This window comes from Lucilia sericata, unplaced genomic scaffold (assembly GCF_015586225.1).
Source record: "Lucilia sericata isolate MDLA Ls3-8-SP2 unplaced genomic scaffold, ASM1558622v1 Contig001836F_arrow, whole genome shotgun sequence".
Classification (NCBI taxonomy): domain Eukaryota; kingdom Metazoa; phylum Arthropoda; class Insecta; order Diptera; family Calliphoridae; genus Lucilia; species Lucilia sericata.
Window position 1 is genome coordinate 4,283 of NW_023995731.1, and position 7,500 is coordinate 11,782.

The window sequence follows — 7,500 nt, forward strand, 5'->3', positions numbered from 1 at the left end:
GAACTGAACTAGAACTGAACTAGAACTGAACTAGAACTGAACTAGAAACTGAACTAGAACTGAACTAGAACTGAACTAGAACTGAACTAGAACTGAACTAGAACTGAACTAGAACTGAACTAGAACTGAACTAGAACTGAACTAGAACTGAACTAGAACTGAACTAGAACTGAACTAGAACTGAACTAGAACTGAACTAGAACTGAACTAGAACTGAACTAGAACTGAACTAGAACTGAACTAGAACTGAACTAGAACTGAACTAGAACTGAACTGAACTAGAACTGAACTAGAACTGAACTAGAACTGAACTAGAACTGAACTAGAACTGAACTAACTAGAACTAACTAGAACTGAACTAGAACTGAACTAGAACTGAACTAGAACTGAACTAGAACTGAACTAGAACTGAACTAGAACTGAACTAGAACTGAACTAGAACTGAACTAGAACTGAACTAGAACTGAACTAGAACTGAACTAGAACTGAACTAGAACTGAACTAGAACTGAACTAGAACTGAACTAGAACTGAACTAGAACTGAACTAGAACTGAACTAGAACTGAACTAGAACTGAACTAGAACTGAACTAGAACTGAACTAGAACTGAACTAGAACTGAACTAGAACTGAACTAGAACTGAACTAGAACTGCACTAGAACTGAACTAGAACTGAACTAGAACTGAACTAGAACTGAACTAGAACTGAACTAGAACTGAACTAGAACTGAAACTAGAACTGAACTAGAACTGAACTAGGAACTGAACTAGAACTGAACTAGAACTGAACTAGAACTGAACTAGAACTGAACTAGAACTGAACTAGAACTGAACTAGAACTGAACTAGAACCTGAACTAGAACTGAACTAGAACTGAACTAGAACTGAACTAGAACTGAACTAGAACTGAACTAGAACCTGGAACTAGAAGCTGAACTAGAAGTGAACTAGAAGTGAACTAGAAGTGAACTAGCATGAACTAGAACTGAACTAGAACTGAACTAGAACTGAACTAGAACTGAAACTAGAACTGAACTAGAACTGAACCTAGAACTGAACTAGAACTGAACTAGAACTGAACTAGAACTGAACTAGAACTGAACTAGAACCTGAACTAGAAACTGACCTAGAAACTGAACTAGAACTGAAACTAGAACTGAACTAGACTGACTAGAACTGAACTAAACCTGAACTAGAACTTGAAACTAGAACATGTGAACTAGAACTGAACTAAAACTTGAACTAGAACTGAACTAGAACTGAACAGAACTAGAACTGAACTAGAAATTAGATAGTTTCGATAGATGCTGAACAATCTCTCTCTCTCACTTCAGAATATTGATTCGTTTTTGGCCTCAAAAGATGAGCAGTCCTTTATGTTGCCAAAAAAGTTGGAAAAAAATGTTGGTTCGGTAGAAACTAATTGTATAAAAGGCTTTTCGAATAGAGGAGATAATACAAATGATCACAACTAATTTATAAATTGTTAAAAAGTTTAAAACAAATAAAAATTAATTTTCCCACTAAAATATTCATTGGGTTAAAAATTAGATTAACTTAGAATATAGAAATTTATTTTAGAAAATTTATAACAAAACTTTTGCTTATACGTACCTAAACATATATAAATAAGCAATAAAAAAATGGTCAAAGTCTAATTTTTTGAAATATGTAGTTAGAAAATTTTGACTTAAAGGTCAAATGAAATTTTTTAAAATCAAATACATTTAAATACATATTAACTTTCAAAATTAAATTTTCAGCACTTACCTTAGCTAATTCTACATTATCTATATTAATACGATGTATAAAGGGATTTATATAAGTACTGCCCACAGCATCCCAATTAACATTATCCGATTCTTGGGAATCAGTTTTTGATATAACAGTACTAACGGAGGACGACATGCTGCTATCACACCGTTGCTTGTTGTCTCAGTTGGTGGTGTTTTGGCAGACGGCGAAACGTCGTCGCTTTATAGTCGAAGTAGTCATTTAAAACAAAATTTATTTATTTTTTACAAAAAAGCTAAGTTTTTCAAAGGCAACAAATTTATATTGAAACTAAGAAGATTTTTTTAAAGCATTTAAATTTTTATAATTTTGTTTAGAAATCACACTGAATTTAATTTGCCAACAATGCAAACTTTTTTTTATTATTGTAACGACTTTATGTATTTGTTTTATGGTTTAAGTCTGTAAGATCTGTAAGCCCCGGCGTACACGTTTTTTATTTTATTATTTAAAAACTTTTTCTTTTCTTAAATTGTTTATGGTGGTCTTTTGGCACTGTTTGTTCTATTATTCTTTTTATATAAATAATTTACTAGACTTTTTTATTTCTTTCAACAATTTACTGATAACCAAATTGTTGCTGATGACACATTAGGTTTGTATCTCTGCCTTTAAATTTATGTCGTTAATGAAAAGAAAACAATAGAAAAACGCCGCGCTGTTTAACGAGTTCCGTGGTTGTGTGATTACTAAATGAATATATTTAAAAATTAAATGTCCGGTGGTTTCACGTCAAAGGTTTGTAGTTATTGTATACCAATAGGTTTTATCCAAAGAAATTTGTTTTTTTTTTTTGCACATCTACTAGGTGATCGTTAGTCTGCTACTAAACTTGTTTTCTAGAGAGACTCTATCATGGGCAAGAGAGTTCGTTAGCATGGTTTTTCTTCCTCTCACTTTTAATATTTACACGTTTCGTAGTAGTCTCTGTTTAGATTTTAATGGTTCTATCAGAGCAAAATTTGCTTTCTTTAGTAGCTGCTTTCTTTCTTTATTTTCTAGTGAAGGTTGTTTGTTTCAATAGATTATTTATTGATGACGTTGGTTTTTGTGTGTTAACTTATTCGATTTCTTTTGTCGAAGGCAGATTTCTGTTTTCAGTCGTCAATTTTGTACAAAACTATAACAGGCATTTACTTTTACTCAATTATTCTGCAATTAAAGAGAGAAAGAGGAAAGAAAGAGTAATATAATAAAGTTTTTTTTATTTATAAATAATAATAAATATTTAGAATATTTTATTTAGAACGCATTAACACTTGTTTAGACAATATTTCTTGCAGAATCACATCATTTTTAATAAAAACTTTAAATAGACTTTTTACTAATGCAAAGATTTTGCAAGTAATTAATTCATTTACTGCCAAATTAATTTCGCTGGTTTTATTTTGAATTCAAGGAACTGGCAGTTAATTTAAAAAATGTGTTATGGTATTTTAAAAAATAAATTCATAAAAGCACAAAGTTCAATTAAATCAATCTAAATTATAACACATATGTACATGGTACATACATACATATGTATAAGCCAAATAATGTATTGTTTAATTGAGCACATCTGTTTTAAATCATTTGGAATTGTTTGTATTTCATTCAATAATTTATTTAATACGTTTTAGGTAAATACCGTAAAATTAGCCGTATTCAATTGTAAACCTACTGACAATTTTGAGTCGGTCAGTGGCTTTAATCTAGTCACCTTTAAACAGGCTGCATACATATCACTAAGGACTCATAGAAACGATGACAAGGGCCACAACACAACACTGAGAATACGTTTAGCCCTTAACAAGCGATACCGCTAGGGTCTCGTGTTAAACATTTTATAGAAATAAACTATAAAATATTATTATCTGCTACCACTAAAAGTTCAACAAACACCTGAGCTCTTTATTTGTAGTTATTTAACATTTTTATCTAAAATGTACTTTGTTCCTAATAGCATGATATACTTTATTATAAAAATAAAAACTTTGATAACAATAGGTAAATTGTAGGCGTTATTTAATTGCAGCAATTATCTCATCAAAAATTTTAAATTAAAACAAGAAGGATCAACCAGAGCGTTCAATATGGTGAACTGGGAAATGAACTAGAAATGGTCTAAAACTAAAAATTAACTAGATCTGAAATAGAACAGAACTGAAATGGAACCGAACTAGAACTGAACTAGAACTGAACTAGAACTGGAGTAGAACTGAACTAGAGCTGAACTTGAACTAGAGCTGAACTTGAACTGAAATAGAACTGAACTAAAACTAAACTAGAACTAAACTAGAACTGAACTAGAACTGAACTAGAACTGAACTAGAACTGAACTTGAGCTGAACTAGAACTGAACTAGAACTGAACTAGAACTGAACTAGAACTGAACTAGAACTGAACTAGAACTAGAACTGAACTAGAACTGAACTAGAACTAGAACTAACTAGAACTGAACTAGAACTGAACTAGAACTGAACAGAACTGAACTAGAACTAACTAGAACTGAACTAGAAACTGAACTAGAACTGAATAGAACTAGAACTACTAGAACTGAACTAGAACTGAACTAGAACTGAACTAGAACTGAACTAGAACTGAACTAGAACTGAACTAGAACTGAACTAGACTGAACTAGAACTGAACTAGAACTGAACTAGAACTGAACTAGAACTGAACTAGAACTGAACTAGAACTGAACTAGAACTGAACTAGAATGAACTGAACTAGAATTGAACTGAACTAGAACTGAACTAGAACTGAAACTAGAACTGAACTAGAACTGAACTAGAACTGAACTAGAACTGAACTAGAACTGAACTAGAACTGAACTGAACTAGAACTGACTAGAACTGAACTAGAACTGAACTAGAACCTGACTAGAACTGAACTAGAACTGAACTAGAACTGAACTAGAACTGAAACTTGAGCTGAACTAGAATGAACTAGAGCTGAACTAGAACTGAATTAGAACTGAACTAGAACTGAACTAGAACTGAACCTAAAACTGAACTAGAACTGAACTAGAACTGAACTAGAACTGAACTAGAACTGAACTAGAACTGAACTAGAACTGAACTAGAACTGAACTAGAAACTGAACTAGAACTGAACTAGAACTGAACTAGAACTGAACTAGAACTGAACTAGAACTGAACTAGAACTGAACTAGAACTAAAATAGAACTGACCTAGAACTGAACTAGAACTGAACCAGAATTAAACTAGAACTGAAGTAGAACTAGAACAAGAACATAACTAGAACTCAACATGAACCGAACTAAAACTGACAAGTTCAAACTAGAACTAATTTAGATTCTTTTCGATCAGTTAGTACCTATTACTTTAAAAGTTAGCATTTGATATAAACTACAGTGGATCGTAATTTTTGAGTTTTAATTATGTATGTATAACCCCCCAACTTGATTGTTAAGACTATAAAAAATATTTCCGTCCAATAATGCAATTCCATAAAAAAGTAGAACAAGAAATTTATTAATATTTATAAATAAAAAAGCAATAAAAAATAATAGACAACGCTCAGACTAAAGATTAAAAATTATAATTTGAAAACAAAAACAAACTGCTAACTTGATTCACATTGAAATATAATAAATCGTTGATTTCCTAAATTTTAAAATAAATAACAATTCACACATTTATTCCAAAGAAAATATAAAAATGAAATTTTTTGTTGCAATTTCTACGTAAGATAAATGTTTGGCTATTATATTTACTATGTATGTATGTACACTAGGAGGAGCCCAAAAATATCGAATTTGTTTGAATGGGTGTTATTTTATTTATTAAACTTACATACCCAGCAAAAAAAATTTGAAGTTGTTAAAGAAGAAGGGATATTTTCATGATTTCTTTTGTACGTATTCTATTTAATGCGTTTTAAATACATGCCTAAATTCTAATATATTTGTCATCAGTGAAGGCATGAAAAATGCACCCAAATTCACTCATGTAACTCCACTATAGGAATTGTAATATTTTACTATAATTTGGTATTCTCTTAGGAGATTTAACGAAAACGTGCATTTCATACAATAAATATTAAAAATTACATTAATTTTTTTATTAGATTTTTGTTTTTGTAGGTACCTACCTACCTAGTAATATTAAGTCCATTTTAACATTAATAAGAGAAGGAAAAAACCAAGACTGTTTAACGGATTTTAAAACACAATGGGTATTTTTCCTCTGCATGAATTTAAATCCCATAAAAATCAGTTAGTTATGTTTTATCTTATTTTATTTTATTTTTATCAATATCACACAAAAAAATTATTTAAATATTGATAATTAAATCGAAATACCATTATTAATGCATTTTTAAATAAATATAGTGCACCAATGAAAATTCGCTTGAGAATCATCGAATATTCATTGGTTATAAGAACTCATTTAAATGGCGAACTATTTTTCCAAATACGAACACATGCATGCCAATGACACGCTAATGTTAAAATCATGCATGTTTCCCCTAATATGAACCAGTTCATTATCAGTTCAACCCATGCATTTACTACTTTTTTGCACGTCTTTTTTTGCTGGGTACTTATATCTATATGTTCTTGTGTAAAATGCACAATTTTTAAAGAAATCAAAAAGTCCTATTGTTTACACAATTTTACACTTTTCAATCGATTTCCGGCACGGGTTACCGTTACCGTTTGGGATAAATTTTTACTCCAGTTAGGTTTATACACTAATTAACAAAATAAGACCCATCCAAGCAAAACTCTTATTTTTTTTGGGCCCCCTCTAATATGTTCGTATGTACATACTAAGTATGTATTCATATGAGTTTGTTTGAGTATATTATGCATATACAAATGTACATGCAATAAGAAAAACATCAGGCGATTTTGTTGTCTCTATCCTCAAAACAACAATGAACCAAATTGTTTGTTGTTTTCTTTTTGTCGTTTACTATACCGTAATTCATATTATGGCACAAACACACAACAGATATATAATAATTATGGAGAAAACGAAAATCCAAAAAAAAAATTAGAAGACACATGGGGTGTGCATGAGTAATCTCACTCCATCGCAATTATATTTGAATATACAATGATTTTTTAAATGTTTTAGTATGAAATAGCCTTGCATTAATGCATAAATAATATATAGTTTATTAAATATTTAGTTTTTTACTAAATTTTTTAATATGTAACTATGTTGTACATATAAATACATTTCTTTATCGATGCCTTGACATTCAATTACATTCGTAATGAAGTAAATAATTATATTACATATTTCCTTTTTTGTTTTAATTTTTATTCACCTTTTATGTTTTAATTTCTCACTTTAGTTTTTTAAATAATTATTCATAAATTGTTTGAAAGTTCTTTTTATTACGAAAAATTTACACTGCCGGAATGCTCAAGCTTTTTTTACATTAAAGTCGCTTACCGCAAAAGTACTGGAAAAGAAAAACAACAAGAAATTTTTTTTTATTATCTGCACAACAATGACTATTGTGAATGAAAGTGCTGTCATTGTAAACTCTAAGCAGTGTTGCCACTTGTTGTGTTTTGGAAAAGTCGCAATTAAAATTGATGTTATTGTAAAAAGATCTTGATGAATTTTAAATGACGCACATAAAGAAAACAACCCTACGAAAAATAAAACAAACCGTAACAGCTGTTTTATCAAAATAAACATTTTTTTTGGTGTGGTGAGTTATTTTTGTTTACAAATATGTATTT

At 30.1% G+C, this 7,500-nt stretch overlaps 2 long non-coding RNA genes across 2 annotated transcripts; one reads left to right on the plus strand and one right to left on the minus strand.

Annotated features, from left to right (window-relative positions):
* Nucleotides 1-2,070: 2,070 nt before the first annotated feature.
* Nucleotides 2,071-7,238, minus strand: LOC119612816. The gene is made up of 2 exons (XR_005232173.1): nucleotides 7,077-7,238; nucleotides 2,071-2,946 (listed from the first exon to the last, which is right to left on the minus strand). It is a non-coding gene; the product is annotated as an uncharacterized LOC119612816 (long non-coding RNA).
* Nucleotides 2,879-3,779, plus strand: LOC119612817. Its single transcript, XR_005232174.1, has 2 exons — nucleotides 2,879-2,978; nucleotides 3,414-3,779. It is a non-coding gene; the product is annotated as an uncharacterized LOC119612817 (long non-coding RNA).
* Nucleotides 7,239-7,500: the final 262 nt, after the last annotated feature.